Source organism: Dendropsophus ebraccatus, chromosome 6 (genome assembly GCF_027789765.1).
Source record: "Dendropsophus ebraccatus isolate aDenEbr1 chromosome 6, aDenEbr1.pat, whole genome shotgun sequence".
NCBI classification, from domain to species: Eukaryota; Metazoa; Chordata; class Amphibia; order Anura; family Hylidae; genus Dendropsophus; species Dendropsophus ebraccatus.
Genome location: NC_091459.1, coordinates 107,608,039 through 107,622,410, shown reverse-complemented (window position 1 = coordinate 107,622,410; position 14,372 = coordinate 107,608,039). Strand labels below are relative to the sequence as shown.

At 42.4% G+C, this 14,372-nt stretch overlaps 1 long non-coding RNA gene across 1 annotated transcript; it reads right to left on the bottom strand.

Moving 5' to 3' along the window:
• Positions 1-7,842: 7,842 nt before the first annotated feature.
• On the bottom strand, positions 7,843-13,863 carry LOC138795879 (uncharacterized). The gene is made up of 4 exons (XR_011363680.1): positions 13,835-13,863; positions 13,251-13,314; positions 12,957-12,980; positions 7,843-7,856 (listed from the first exon to the last, which is right to left on the bottom strand). It is a non-coding gene; the product is annotated as an uncharacterized lncRNA (long non-coding RNA).
• Between the last annotated feature and the right edge of the window lie 509 nt (positions 13,864-14,372).

Sequence of the window (14,372 nt, the reverse complement as noted above, 5' to 3'; positions counted from 1 at the left end):
CCCATTAAATCTTGTAGCTATCTTTCTGCTTTCCAAGCGTTTTGCTTACTCAGAGAATTCTAGAATGAGACAGAACGTTTGGAAAGTGGAACGAGATTCAGCTTAGGCAAATCTTACCATAGATCTCTGCATTCAACCGCAGCCACCTTTTCTATTTAAAAAGACGTCCGTTATTGCTCAGATGTGATTGACTTCAATGCAATGCACCCAATGCACACAGTGTATAAAATGATGGACATAATCTGTGCGGGCGTCAAAATAATGATCATGACAATTCTTTTTGGGCGCCTATTTTATTTGTTGTTTACACACCGTTTTTCTTTTTTCTTCGTCCTTTCACTGTTTTTACTATTAAATTCAATGGCTTTTCAATTAAAGACACAACCAAATTTTCAAATGAGTTTGAAATGACGGACGTAGTTTTAAATGGAGCAAAATAAATGTGTAAACATAGCCTTTCAATGTCTTTAACCTGTCCAGTAAAAGAAAGCTGTATGCTGATGTTCTATTCACATCTGGTTTCTGGAGTTTGTATAAAGGAGTCATTGTTACCCAGCAGTGATGTTAATAACTAGTAAAATAATCTATACTAGAAAATGTACCCGGGTATAAAGTGTCAGTGTGTTAATTAGATTTGTTCTAAGGTGCCCAGGAGGCCAAGCTAAGGCCTTATGCACACGTTCAGTATTTTTTTCTGGTCCTGAAACAACCCGTGAGAAATTGCGGATTTGACATCCGTATTCCATCCGTTGATGGACCAGACTTCAGAAGGGTGAGAGATGTCTAATATGCATGCTGCTTAATCCCTGTGGAAATCGCCGATCTCACAGCACAGAGAGCTACAGTGTTTTTCTCAAATTACATGCACTGTATCGACCATCGAGATATAAATAAAGAATACAGTGCTGTCACAAACTGCTGTTATCACATAATTCATCACCAAACGCTGCCAATTACCAAACAGTATCCAAAGCTGCCAATTATCATCACCAATGTCTAGATCTGTTCCCACACACAAAAAAACACCTAATTTTCCTCCAAAACTATTGTCTTATCTTACCACAGAGCCTTGTCCTAACATTGTGTAGGAAAAGATGCAGAGATTTGCTACTTACACAGCCCTATGGCTCTCTGCTGCGATCTCCTTCTTGTCCTGTGCCGTTCTCTCTCTCTTTCTGCCATTCATTCACTGCTCAGTAACTCTTAATTGATTCATTCATACTTTTCCTAACCACATTGTAAACACCAATTTATTGTGCTATTTGGTAATGATGATTGACAGCTGGACTACTCTATCTGTCCTAATGGTTTTCTATGGGGTTCAGTCTTTAATGTTAATGCTGCCCTGCCATAGTTGTCTACACTGACAGGACAGCTATTGTACGTTTGTAGCCCAGCTGTCACTCATCATTACCAATTAGCAAAATAAATTGGTGTTTACAATGTGGTTAGGAAAAGTATGAATGAATCAATTAAGAGTTACTGAGCACTGAATGAATGGCAGAGAGAGAAAAAACGGCACAGGACAAGAAGGAGATCGCATCAGTCTGATGATGCCTGCAATCACCACCGAGCACGGAAGCGTCCCCGGTTGCCATGGTGATCGCAGGAGGTGCACGGGGACACTTCTGTGCTCGGTCTTTACAGGCATATCAGACCCCTCTGCTGCAGCATAATCAGACCTCCTTCTCAGACCTCTCCTGCGGTAATGATGCGATCTCCTAAGCGATCCTCCTGTGCCGTACTGCCATCAGTGCTCTTAATTGATTCATTGATACTTTTCCTAACCACATTGAAAACACCAATTTATTGAGGTAATTGGTAATTTTACGTTTGTAGCCCAGCTGCCAATGATCATTACCAATTAGCACAATAAATTGGTGTTTACTATGTGGTTAGGAAAAGCATGAATGTTCCGAGCAGGCACCCTTCTGTATGGTCTTCACCTTGTGGAGTACTACAGATCCCAGCTCTCTGATATACCATCACCAACACTGCATTCGTCTACTGATTCTGCTACAATCGGCACACGATGTGCAGCAGAGATCCGGAGAACTATAGATCCCAGCACTTCTATATACTGCTGTGCAAATAGGAGCATGAGTTCCATATTTTTTTTACGGAAATACGGATGCCAAACATGTTGCAATCCGCAAACAATCAGTAGACAATTGATTTCAATGAGAGCATCCGTAAAAAAATCTGGGTCCGCACCGGGTCCGCACTAGGACATGTCCTTTTTTTTTTTACGGATTGCTTTTCATCCATTTCTGCTACTGATCGTGTGAATAGCCCAATAGACTTCAATGTGCACTAACTCGGATGCGGAAATATGGATCCGTAAATTACGGAACGTGTGAATAAGGCCTAAAGGTATTATTTCATCTGAGTTAATCAGTGGAATTAGTGTATACCTGTAGTGCATAGTTGAAGGGGTTCTGTATACCTTCAGTCTATAGTTTTTAGGGGTCTCACATATCTGTAGTGCATAGTTGGGGGTCCTGTATACCTGTTGTGTGTGTGTGTGTGTGGGGGGTTGTATACTTGTACTGCATAGTTGAGGGAGGTCCTGTATACCAGTAGCATATAGTTGGGGGGGGGGCTGTATACCTGTACTGTATAGTTTGGGAAGTCTCGTATACCTGCAGTGTATAGTTCGGGAGTCCTGTATACCTGTACTATATGGTTGATGCTGTATACCTGTAATGTATAGTTGGTGGAGGTCTTGTATACCAGTAGTATATAGTTCGGGGTCCTGTATACCTGTAGTGTATAGTTTGAGGGCACTGTATACCTGTATTATAGAGTTGGTGGAGGTCCTGTATACCTGTAGTGTATAGTTTTAGGTTCCTGTAAACCTGTAGTGTATAGTTTGGGGTCCTATATACCTGAAGTATATAGTTGGTGGAATTCCTGTATACCTGTAGTGTATTGTTTTGGGGTCCTGTATACCTGTAGTGTATAGTTGGTGAATATCCCGTGCACCTGTAGTGTATAGTTTTAGGGTGCTGTATAACTGTAGTGTCCTGTATACCTGCAGGGTTGTATTTACCATTAGGCACCCATGGTCTGGTGCCTAGGGTAGCACCTTGCAGAGGGGCAGTACCCTCCCGTTCAGACTTGCCAGAAAATCTGGTGTCTTTTCGAGGGGGGGTATGGCGGTATTGGTCTGGTATAGCTGTGTTATCCAGTCACAGTATGGCGGTATTGGCCATAGTTGGTAGAGGTCTTTTATACCAGTAGTATATAGTTTGGGGGTCCTGTATACCTGTAGTGTATAGTTTGAGGGTCCTGTATACCTGTAGTGTATAGTTGGTGGAGGTCCTGTATACCTGTAGTGTAAAGTTTGGGGGTCCTGTATACCTGTATTATAGATTTGGTGGAGGTTCTGTATACCTGTAGTGTATAGTTGTGGGTTCCTGTTAACCTGTAGTGTATATTTTGGGGTCCTATATACCTGTAGTATATAGTTGGTGAATGTCCCGTGCACCTGTAGTGTATAGTTTTGGGGTCCTGTATACCTGCAGGGTCGTATTTACCATTAGGCACCCATGGTCTGGTGCCTAGGGTAGCACCTTGCAGAGGGGCAGTACCCTCCCGTTCAGACTTGCCAGAAAATCTGGTGTCTTTTTGAGGGGGGGCATGGCGGTATTGGTCAGGTCTGATATAGCGGTGTTATCCAGTCACAGTATGGTGGTATTGGTCAGGTCCGGTATGGCAGTGTTATTCAGTCACAGTGTGTCGGTATTTGGTCAGGTCTGGTATGGCGGTGTTATCCAGTCACAGTATGGCGGTATTGGTCAGGTCTGGTATACACTACAGGTATACAGCCCCCCACCCCCCAACTATGTCTGCCATACCAGACCTGACCAATACCGCCATACTGTACTGGGATAACTTTGCCATACCAGACCTGTTCAATACCGCCATACTGTGACTGGATAACACTGCCATACCAGACCTGACCAATACCGCCATACTGTGACTGGATAACACTGCCATACCAGACCTGACTAATACCGCCACACTGTGACTGGAGAACACCGCCATACCATACCTGACCAATACCGCCATACTGTGACTGGATAACAACGCCATACCAGACCTGACCAATACCGCAATACCCCCCTCGAAAAGACACCAGATTTTCTGGCAAGTCTGAACGGGAGGGTACTGCCCCTCTGCAAGATGCTACCCTAGGCACCAGACCATGGGTGCCTAATGGTAAATATGACCCTGCAGGTATACAGGACACTACAGGTATAAAGGACCCCAAAACTATACACTACAGGTGCACGGAACCTCCACCAACTATATACTACAGGTATACAGAACCCCAAACTATACACTACAGGTTTACAGAAACCCAAAACTATACACTACAGGTATACAGGGCCTCCACCAACTATATACTACAGGTATACAGGACCCTCAAACTATACACTACGTGTATACAGGACCCTCAAACTATACACTACAGGTATACAGGACCCCCGAACTATATACTACAGCTATACAAGACCTCCACCAACTATACACTACAGGTATCCAGGACCCTCAAACTATAAACCTGCTCCAGAAGCATATAGCATTGCTTACCTGTCTATCCCAGTTCTGAAACTACCCAAAATCCATTACTTTGGGGGGTTTGTTCTGTATTGTGTGGTTGTACTTTCTGGTTGAGCAGTTGTACACAGTACTACAGGATCCAGAATGCATTGCTTTCCCTCAGCTGTTCATCACAGTCCTCCACCCTGCCCATTCCCCGCCCAAATCTGTTGTAGAACTTCTAGACTATGTCCACACATTGCAGTTTCATTGTGTTACTGAATTATTTGCAGTTCTTTATCATTTCATTGTGGTCCCATCCGCACAGCCCACTGTATTCTCTACCTGTAACACCACACAGCGCACTGTATTCTCTACCTGTAACACCACACAGTGCACTGTATTCTCTACCTGTAACACCACACAGTGCACTGTATTCTCTACCTGTAACACCACACAGCACGCTGTATTCTCTACCTGTAACACCACACAGCACACTGTATTCTCTACCTGTAACACCACACAGCACGCTGTATTCTCTACCTGTAACACCACACAGCACGCTGTATTCTTTACCTGTAACACCACACAGCAGGCTGTATTCTCTACCTGTAACACCACACAGCATGCTGTATTCTCTACCTGTAATGCTGATATTGGAATAAAGTAAAGAACTTTTTGAATTTATTTTACTTTACTTTTAATTTCCACGCACGTATTATGATCAAGTATCTTTTATCTTTGAAGTTCAGCCCCACAATAAGGACTTTATCTGATATTATCTTACATGGGATATACTGTTTATGCCTTGATTTTTGTCCAGGTGGGATTAGCAGTGTCGGCTTTGATACGCTGTGCCGTTTAGCATCATTTAATTGTGTTACTGCATCATTTTTGTGAAGACGCCGCAGTACTGCATTGAAACTTCAACATGTGTGAACACAGTTTCACTGCAGAGGTTTGCACAATCAGTGAAGTTGCAGCACCTGCTTCTGGCCGGTCAGAGGGTGAATCACTCAGGGGATTGGGTGGGTGATCCAGCCAAACCTCCTGTGACATCACGCCCTCCCCCCTGCCTGCATCATCAGCCTGTGTTCGGCAAACACACACAATGTGAGACAGAGGCATGGAATATTTGTCTCCTAAGGTGGGAAGAGCAGTGAGAGCAGCAGTCAATGTGGCACAGAGGCCATTTTTCTTCACTTCCTGGATGTCAATCAGCTACCAGTGTGGCAGAACCGCACAGATATGGTATATATGGTATATAGACACATCTATATAACTTTTTGTGTTTTTTAATAGAAAAACAGTTTTCCTTATGTGGAGTTTCCCTTTAAATCTTTTGTGATCTTTGGCCACCAAGGACATTATACATCAACTTATAATCCACTCAAAATCAGCAGAGATACAATGTATTAACCATTAGCTCGACAGAAGAGAAAATCTCTACGTGCACAGGTGTATTATAGCTGTGTATACCGTTCATTCTCTAAAGAGGCTCATGTAGCTGTTTTCTAGCAGATTGTACAGGAACATTAGACATCACATACACCTTACACTAAAGTCGACTAAGTGTATGACAACCTTCTGACTCTACCCCAACAGGTGATGTCAGTGGATAGAAGGGACGGTTAGGCAAGATGGGTTTTTACTGCCCGATCCTGTTGTTTTTGGAGAAATCAGCTGATGCCAGAGTTTTCTTCATGTATATGGGGAAGTCAGGAGAGATAACGGTGAATGAAACGTTTGAACAACAGCAATGCACAGTGTATGGTCACCTCTAGTTATTCCATCCTAGTAGCATTTCTTCTAGAGAATACTAATACTTTGCTGTAAGAGAACCATAGTGACCTTGTGTGCCCCAATACAGGCTTTATGGACACAACTTGCATTAGTTAGTGAAAACCAGAAAAATGTTAGAATACTTAGGTCAAAAATAAATACATACCTGAAGCTGATCATTTTGCTGATCATCTTTATATCGTACCTATAAGAAATTAAAATAAAATACATACAAATGAATCAATGCCCAGGGTAAAGAAATATATGGGAAACAGATCACTGATCTCAGTGAGACCAGCTGAAGATATCACTGTCGACTGCTGGCTAAAGCACTCACAACAGCCGGCAGTCTTGTCTTTGGCTGGTCTCCCTGAGATCAGTGATCTGTTTCCCATATGACTTTACCAGGCATTGCTCCCACCTACCCAAAATGCTGCTCCACACTGATGAAGGGCAACACCCACGAAACAGCTGTCTGTGGATGGATACCTGGCCTTGGTTTTTCCCTTGTCATTACACTGACTTATAGAGCAACTTAATATGGTGGTTTTGGTGGTCAGGAGCCAGCCCTTGGCTAATAGAACAATCCTATTATTATCTATCTTCTACTTCTTACTAACATACACTTGAAGGTTATAGGGGCATTCTGGTGAATGAATATAATTATAATATAATATAATATATTATAAAGAATACATAATAACTAGTAAAAAAATAAAAAATCATGACTTATTTATCTATAAATCACTTTTAGGAAATACCACATATATCTTCAACAACTATAAAGCGATTCTTGATATCACCCTAAGAGCTATATTATGTATTAAATCTTAAGGGCCCTATTACACAGGACGATTATCGTGCGAAAAATCGTTATATCGTTCGAATTTAAACGATAATCGTTCAGTGTAATTGTAGGCAACGATCGAAAAATCGTTTGTATGATCGTAGATTTAGATCTGAACCTAAAATCATTGTTAATCGTACACTAATCGTTCGCTGTAATTCCACGTTCATTCGCTCAAGTTCCGCGTTTTTTTCCACTAATCGTTCAGTGTAATTGCACATTGTTCTGGGATCAGAAGGAATAAATGATCATAGTAACGATCGTAAATAACGACTATCGTTCTGTGTAATATGGTGAACGGTTTCAGGTTAACTATAGACAATCTCGTTTGCTATCGTTAGTCGTTAATCGCTAAAAATCGCTCAGTGTAATAGGACCCTAAGGGGGACATTTATTAAGTCCGACGTTTTTTACGCCGGACTTAAAAATGTCCCCACATCTCTATGGAGATTTATGTAGAGGCGGGACTGCCTCTACATAAATCTCGTGCACTCTGGTGCGCATGGCCGAAAAAATAGGCCAGCTGAGGGCTGGAGTAGGTTTTCGGCGTATCTTTTAGGGAAAAAAAATAATGAATCGTACTATACATGACATGCTTTAATTATTGAAAATCAGAAAAATGTTAGAATACTTAGGTGATAAAATAAGTACATACCTGTGGCTCATCATATACTCTTAGCTATAAGAAATTAAAAAAACATACATACAAACAAATTAATACTCGGGGTGAAGAAAAGCCTGGCTACAGCTCTGGTGTCTCAAGAAAACACCCTGTGTAGTCTAATAATGCAGTCCTATTATCATCTATCCTCTACTTCTAACTAACATACACTTATAGGTTATAGGGGCATTCTGGTGAACATATAATATATATATATATATATATATATATATATATATAAAGAGAGAGAGAGATTTTTTTCCATTTAATAAAATTATATAACTTTGTAATATAACTTATTTTATATATAGCTCTTCCGGTGGATATCGTGTCTGGAAAGCTCAGGAAGGTTTTAGCAGTGAAATGGGGATGTTGTATGGTGACCCCTGACATTGAGTGACAGCAGTAAATGGCGACACAGCCTCTCTGCTGCTACTAGAGGTTTTGTCAAGAACTGCAGGGCTGCATAAGCCCTATCCTGGCATAGCTGCATATCACTAGTGCTACTGCATGCAGTGTTAAGGCCCTATTACATCAAAAGATGTCCGACAGATTATCTGACAGATTTTTTCAGTCAAAGCCAGGAATGGATTTGAAAAGAGGAGAAATCTGTCTTATCTTTACAACCTGTTCTCTGTTTGTACTCTGTTCCTGACTTGTAAAAAATCAGATAATCTGTCAGACATCTTTTGGTGTAATAGGGCCCTTAGTGATACTGAGCCTCCTCTAATATCTATTTTAATGCATGTTGGCATTAGAATACACATTACACTTGGGCCTGCGTCACCAGCACTGCAGTGAGGGCAAAAGCTGTCAATCACTGCTTACTTTGTTACAGGGTGTCGTGCCTGCAGTGCTAATGACACAGGTTTCTTGCTCAAGTGTAATATATATATATATATATATATATATATATATATATATATATATATATGCATTAGAATAGACATTAGGGAAGGCTCAGCATTACTAGCACTGAATGCAGCAGTGATATTTAGCTGTGTCAGGCAGGCTGGGGCCACCTACAGGGCTGTTTGGGGTCTTACTTTTTGCGCCAAAATCTCTAGTTTTCATTGGTACAATATTTGTGTAGATAGGACATTTTTGTTATAAATTTTTTTCTGACATAAAATGTAACAAAGAAAATCAGCAATTCTGGCATTCTTTTTTTCATTTATGCTGTTCACTATACTATTTTATTTTTTAATAGATCGGACAACTATGCATGCTACAGTAAAATATATATATATTTTTTTTATGTTTATCTGTTTTATTTAATGGGAAAGGAGGTGATTTAAACTTTTATTCGGGGAGGGGCTCTGTCATTTTTTTTTTTTTAACTTTTAAAAAATCTTTATTTTTTACTTTTCAAGTCCCCCTAGGAGACTTATTACATTGATTTAATAAGGGTAAGACACCTCTGGCAGTCAGTTAAAACAATCAGGACCCCCGCAGTCACACTATGGGGTCCCCATTGGACAGTTACAGGATGCCATGGCATTTGCCTACAGCCCAGACCACAAAAAAGTGGTGTAATGTCTCCTGGCTACAGTTCTACCAGTGGCGTAGCTACCGCGGTCGCAGCAGTCGCCGCTGCGACCGGGCCGCTACCAAGGGGGGGCCCACGACGCCCCCCCTTGCCACTTCACTGCCCCCCTCCTATTCCCTCTTGTGACCGCAAGCAGGGTTTTGCTTGCGTCACAAGCGGGAGACTGGGCCCCCGGCTGCCGCACGGCTCGCGTTTCCCGGCTCCATGTCTGTCCTGTCCCCGGCCGCACACGCACCATAGAGCTCTGTGTATGCCGGGGATGGTACTTCCGGCGCAGTGACCTCTGTGCCGGAAGTACCATCCCCTGCGTGCACAAAGCTCTATGGTGCGTGTGCGGCCGGGCACGGGACAGACATGGAGCCGGGAGCCGGGAGCCGGGCGGCAGCCGACACACAGACCGAGGAGGAGAGAGACACGGCGGGGAGCGAGTTGTCAGGTGAGTTGCGTGTTTGTTTGTTTGTTTTTTTGTACAGTCTGGGGGCCATTATAATGGGCATCATAAAGGGGGATTACAATGGGGGCCATCTTAAAGGGGGATTACAATGGGGGCCATCTATAATGGGGATTATAAAGGGGGATTACAATGGGGGCCATCTATAAGGGGGATTATAATGAGGGCCATCTATAAAAGGGATTATAAAGGGGAATTACAATGGGGGCCATCTATAAGGGGGATTACAATGGGGGCCATTATAAGGGGGATTACAATGGTGGCCATTATAAGGGGGTTACATGTGGGCCATTTATATGGGGGCCATTATAAGGGGCATCTATAAGGGGCCATCTATAAGGGGGAAACATTGGGGGACTACATAGGGAGTGTATGCAATAGGGCATGTACTATAAGTGGGTCACATAGTCAGCCTACCCACTAAATGAGGGTGTAAAGGGGACAATACAGATGTGCAGTGTGTAGAGAGAGATGAGGATGGTGACAAAGTGAGGAGCCTAACATGTCTGTCTGGCAGATTCTGTGGATTCCTGGCTCGGAGAAGTTCCGGCTCAGGACAGAAGAAGAAGATGAAAAGGGAAGAACTCCGATCAGAGAAGATGTCCCATGTGAGTCACCTGATGTAACTGCACTGTAATGTATATGGTGTACAGGACCTGTGTAGAGCTGAGGCTACCTCTATATGACTGGACGAAGTGATAGTGATCTGTGTACAGTGGATGTTATTCAGTAGCAGCGGTGGTGTTAGTTAGTATGGTGTTAGTATGTGGTGGTGTTATTCAGTAGTGGTGATGTTGGTCAGTAGCAGCAGTGGTGTTAGTCAGTATGTGGTGGTATTAGTCAGTAGCAGTGGTGGTGTTAGTCAGTATGTGGTGGTGTTATTTGTTACTTGTTATCTGGTACTGTGTTTTATTTGATTTAGTATTCAGGATCTGGTCAGTAAAAATATGGTGGTGATGGTAGTGGTTGTGGTGCGGCAGTAATAATTTTGTTCTATATACTGGTATTATTGGCAATATTGGTCTCAGTATACAGGATTTGGTTAGTAACATGCATGGTGATATTTCCCATATACTGGTATTATTAGTAATATCAGTCTTGAGATATATATATATATATATATATATATATATATATATATATATATATATATATATATATATATATCTCATCGCTTGGTTGATGAAGGGGGGGGGGGGCAAGTTGACCTCTTGCACCAGGGCCCAAGAGACATTAGCTACGCCCCTGAGTTCTACCATAAGCTGCAAAAAAATCTATCTATGAGTGGAGTGTGTCAACAGCCTGGGGCCTATGGTTAAGTTAATGGTCCCCTGGTGGTGAGGGTAGAACAGTCATGGGTCTCCTTAGCTGAAGATTGTAATAATTGTAATATAAGGGCGGACCAGATGGTCATCTTCTATGTCACTAAGGCTGTTTTGACACATGGAGGAAGATTTATCAAACTGGTGTAAAGTAGAAGCTGATTATATGCCCCTAGCAACCAATCAGATTCCACCTTTAATTTTTCAAAGAATCTGTGAGGAATGAAAAGTGGAATCTGATTGGTTGCTAGGGCTAAGACAATTCTACTTTACACTAGTTTTATAAATCTCCCCCAGTGTGTTTTTTTATGTTCTTTTGCAGCAATTCCAGTGATATAGCTACATAAATGATACTGTTTTCCAGCAATTGCCCAAATTGTGATAAAATAGCACAATTTACTATAAAGCAGCTGAAATTGTGGTAAAATTGCATGAAAAAAATAAGCACTAGGAGAATTCTAAACACCTGGTAATTTAATACGAGGAAAAGGAACTCCTGCTTTACTTAAAGGGGTCTTCTCACCTGCTAATGTTTTTCTTACTGTACCAGGAACCAGAAAGTGAAAGCAGTGTCTAACTGAATTTCTGCAGGTGAGAAAACCCCCTTAAAAAACTTAAGTGACACTCTATACTGACAGAAACTATTGTACTGCCAGTGTACTATCATTTCTGGTTACATACATAGCTTTATGCAAAATTGCTATACGAACGTGAAAGGTTTGGCTCTGGTTAAATCTGTGTATGTAGGGTGGACCCTGAGAACATTCGTGTGAGGACAGGGCTTTTGCAGCCTTGCAGTTACTAACACAGCCATTGGTGTTTTTTTTGCCAGAATGCACCTTTAGCAAGAAGTATGGGGCAGTGTGTGTGCTAAGAGTATATGGTATGTTTGTAGTCTGAAACACTAGTGCTTTTTGTTTTATGTTTTCAATATATTTTAATTTCAATAAAAAAATATTTAAATGGGCCAGTGAAAGTCTTTTTCTTTCTAATCATCTTTCTATCCAGCCTTACAGTACTTATTAGCTGCTGTTTGTCCTGAAGTGGTTGTTTCTTTTCAGTCTGACACAATGCTCTCTGCTAACATCTCTGGCCGAGACAGGAACTGTCCAGAGCAGCAGCAAATTCCATGGACAGGGATGGCAGCAGAGAGCACTGGGAAGAAAACACCACTTCCTGCAGGACATACAGCAGCTGATAAGTACTCAAAGGCTGGAAATTTTTTAAATAAAAGTAAATTACAAATCTATATAACTTTCTAAAACCAGTTGATTTGAAAAAAAAAAAAAAGATTTTAGCTGGATAACCCCTTTAAAGGGAATCTGTCACCCCCCCATGCTGGGACAGAGCCCGACCTACCCCCGATGCAGACCCATATATTTACTGCTTCTGTGAAGTCCCGGAGCCCGCCCCGCCGCGGAGATATCCCCATCTGAAGCCACGCGCACGCTCACCAGAGAGGAGTCCGACACCTATAGAGAATGACGGCTCCATCATTCTCTATAGACATCGGACTCATCTCTGGGATGCGAGCGCGTGGCTCTCGGTGGCGGGATGGGTTCCGGGACTGTGAGTTCTCTGAAGCAGTAAGTTTATTGGTCTGCACTGGGGGGGTCACCTGAGCTCGGGGGGTGACAGGTCTCCTTCAAACATAAACACAAACCCAGCCTAGGTGATCCATAGTGATTCCTTACAGGCTTCATGAACATAACATAACATAACATGCCTAAATCTGTGAAGACCAGACATTTGGTATAGTGGTGGCAAAGTAGAATACTGGTACATTTAGAACTTACCTCTGGGAGGGTGGTCTGGTAAGTCTATAATAAGAAACACAAAACCATACATATATGAGGTCTAGTGAAATTAATGGATAAATGAGTGAGTTAAGAGGGTTTAAAAAAAACAGAACCACTCTTCTGGTATGGATTTGCCACTCAGTTGCATTGAAGTGAACGGAGCCAAATTGTAATACCACACACAACCTAAGGGCAGGGGTGGCACTATTTACTTTTTTTAAACCAAGTAGATGTGTTTTTTCTAATCCTGGATTAACCACTTTAAACAGCAGAAAACCTGATTTTACTTACCATTTTAGAATTTGAGTTTTAAAAAAGTAAATCCTTGATCTAGAAAGTGTTCAGCACTATTACACTGGAAGAGAAACACAAACATTATAGATAAATGGAATGTGCAGTATGCCATATTATGGTTTAGGCTCTTTTTACACCAGTGGGGGTATATGTTGGGGGGCGCCACTTGAGATATCTCTTCTGTGTAGCTATGATCAGAGCTACCCTAACAGAAACTACCTGAAGAGAGGTAAAAAATTGCAGGTATTTGACCTCCATTAAGAGTCAAATGGAGGCTTTGGCTGTACAGGCATGATGGGAGTTGTAGTTTTTCTAAAAGCTGGAGAGCCAAGGTTCACTACCCCTGCTTTAAAAGTTACATAAACATCTCAAAAAGACAATACTTGTGTGGTACATGTCAGCATACCAACTGAGCTAATTGATTTCAGTGTAGTAGCAGCTACATTGGTTACGTACAGTATTTTAAGGAGACTCAAGAATACAGCTGTGCTTCAACAGCCTCATTCCATAACCTAAATGAAGGTTTAGAGGAGGAGGCAATCTAGTTTAGAAATTATCTAGAAGAATACTAGAATACTCACAGAGGTCCTGCTGATTGGAAGTGAAACTTCAAATGGAGATGATAGTATATGACAACTAGTTAAACTTTACCTAAAGTTAACTCCCTCAAGACCTTGCCTGTTTGACTGTGCGACGCAACGCGTTGGGCGGTTCTTCTCCAACTGGCCCCTTCATATTGGCTGTGGTGCAGATTGCAGTGGCGTAGCTATAGGGGTCGCAGCGGTCACCATGGCGACCGGGCCCCTACGCTAGGGGGGCCCGCCCCCCTTGCCACTTGTCTCTGAGCATCCCGAGAAGCTGCGGCCGCGCAGCTTCTCGGGATGCACTGATCGTTTTGATGTTTTGAACATTAAAGCAATCAGAATACAGGAGCAGAACCTGTCAGCGTCCTGCTACTCCTGTATTCCCTCCCATAGGCTGCCGGCACTTCATACCAGCAGCCTATGGGACGCCGGGATGTGACCTCTCCGGCAGGCGTGATGATGTGACGTCATCACGCCTGCTGGAAGTCCCATCCCTGCGGCTCGCAAGATGGAGCCCGAAGAGGAGGAAGAGCTG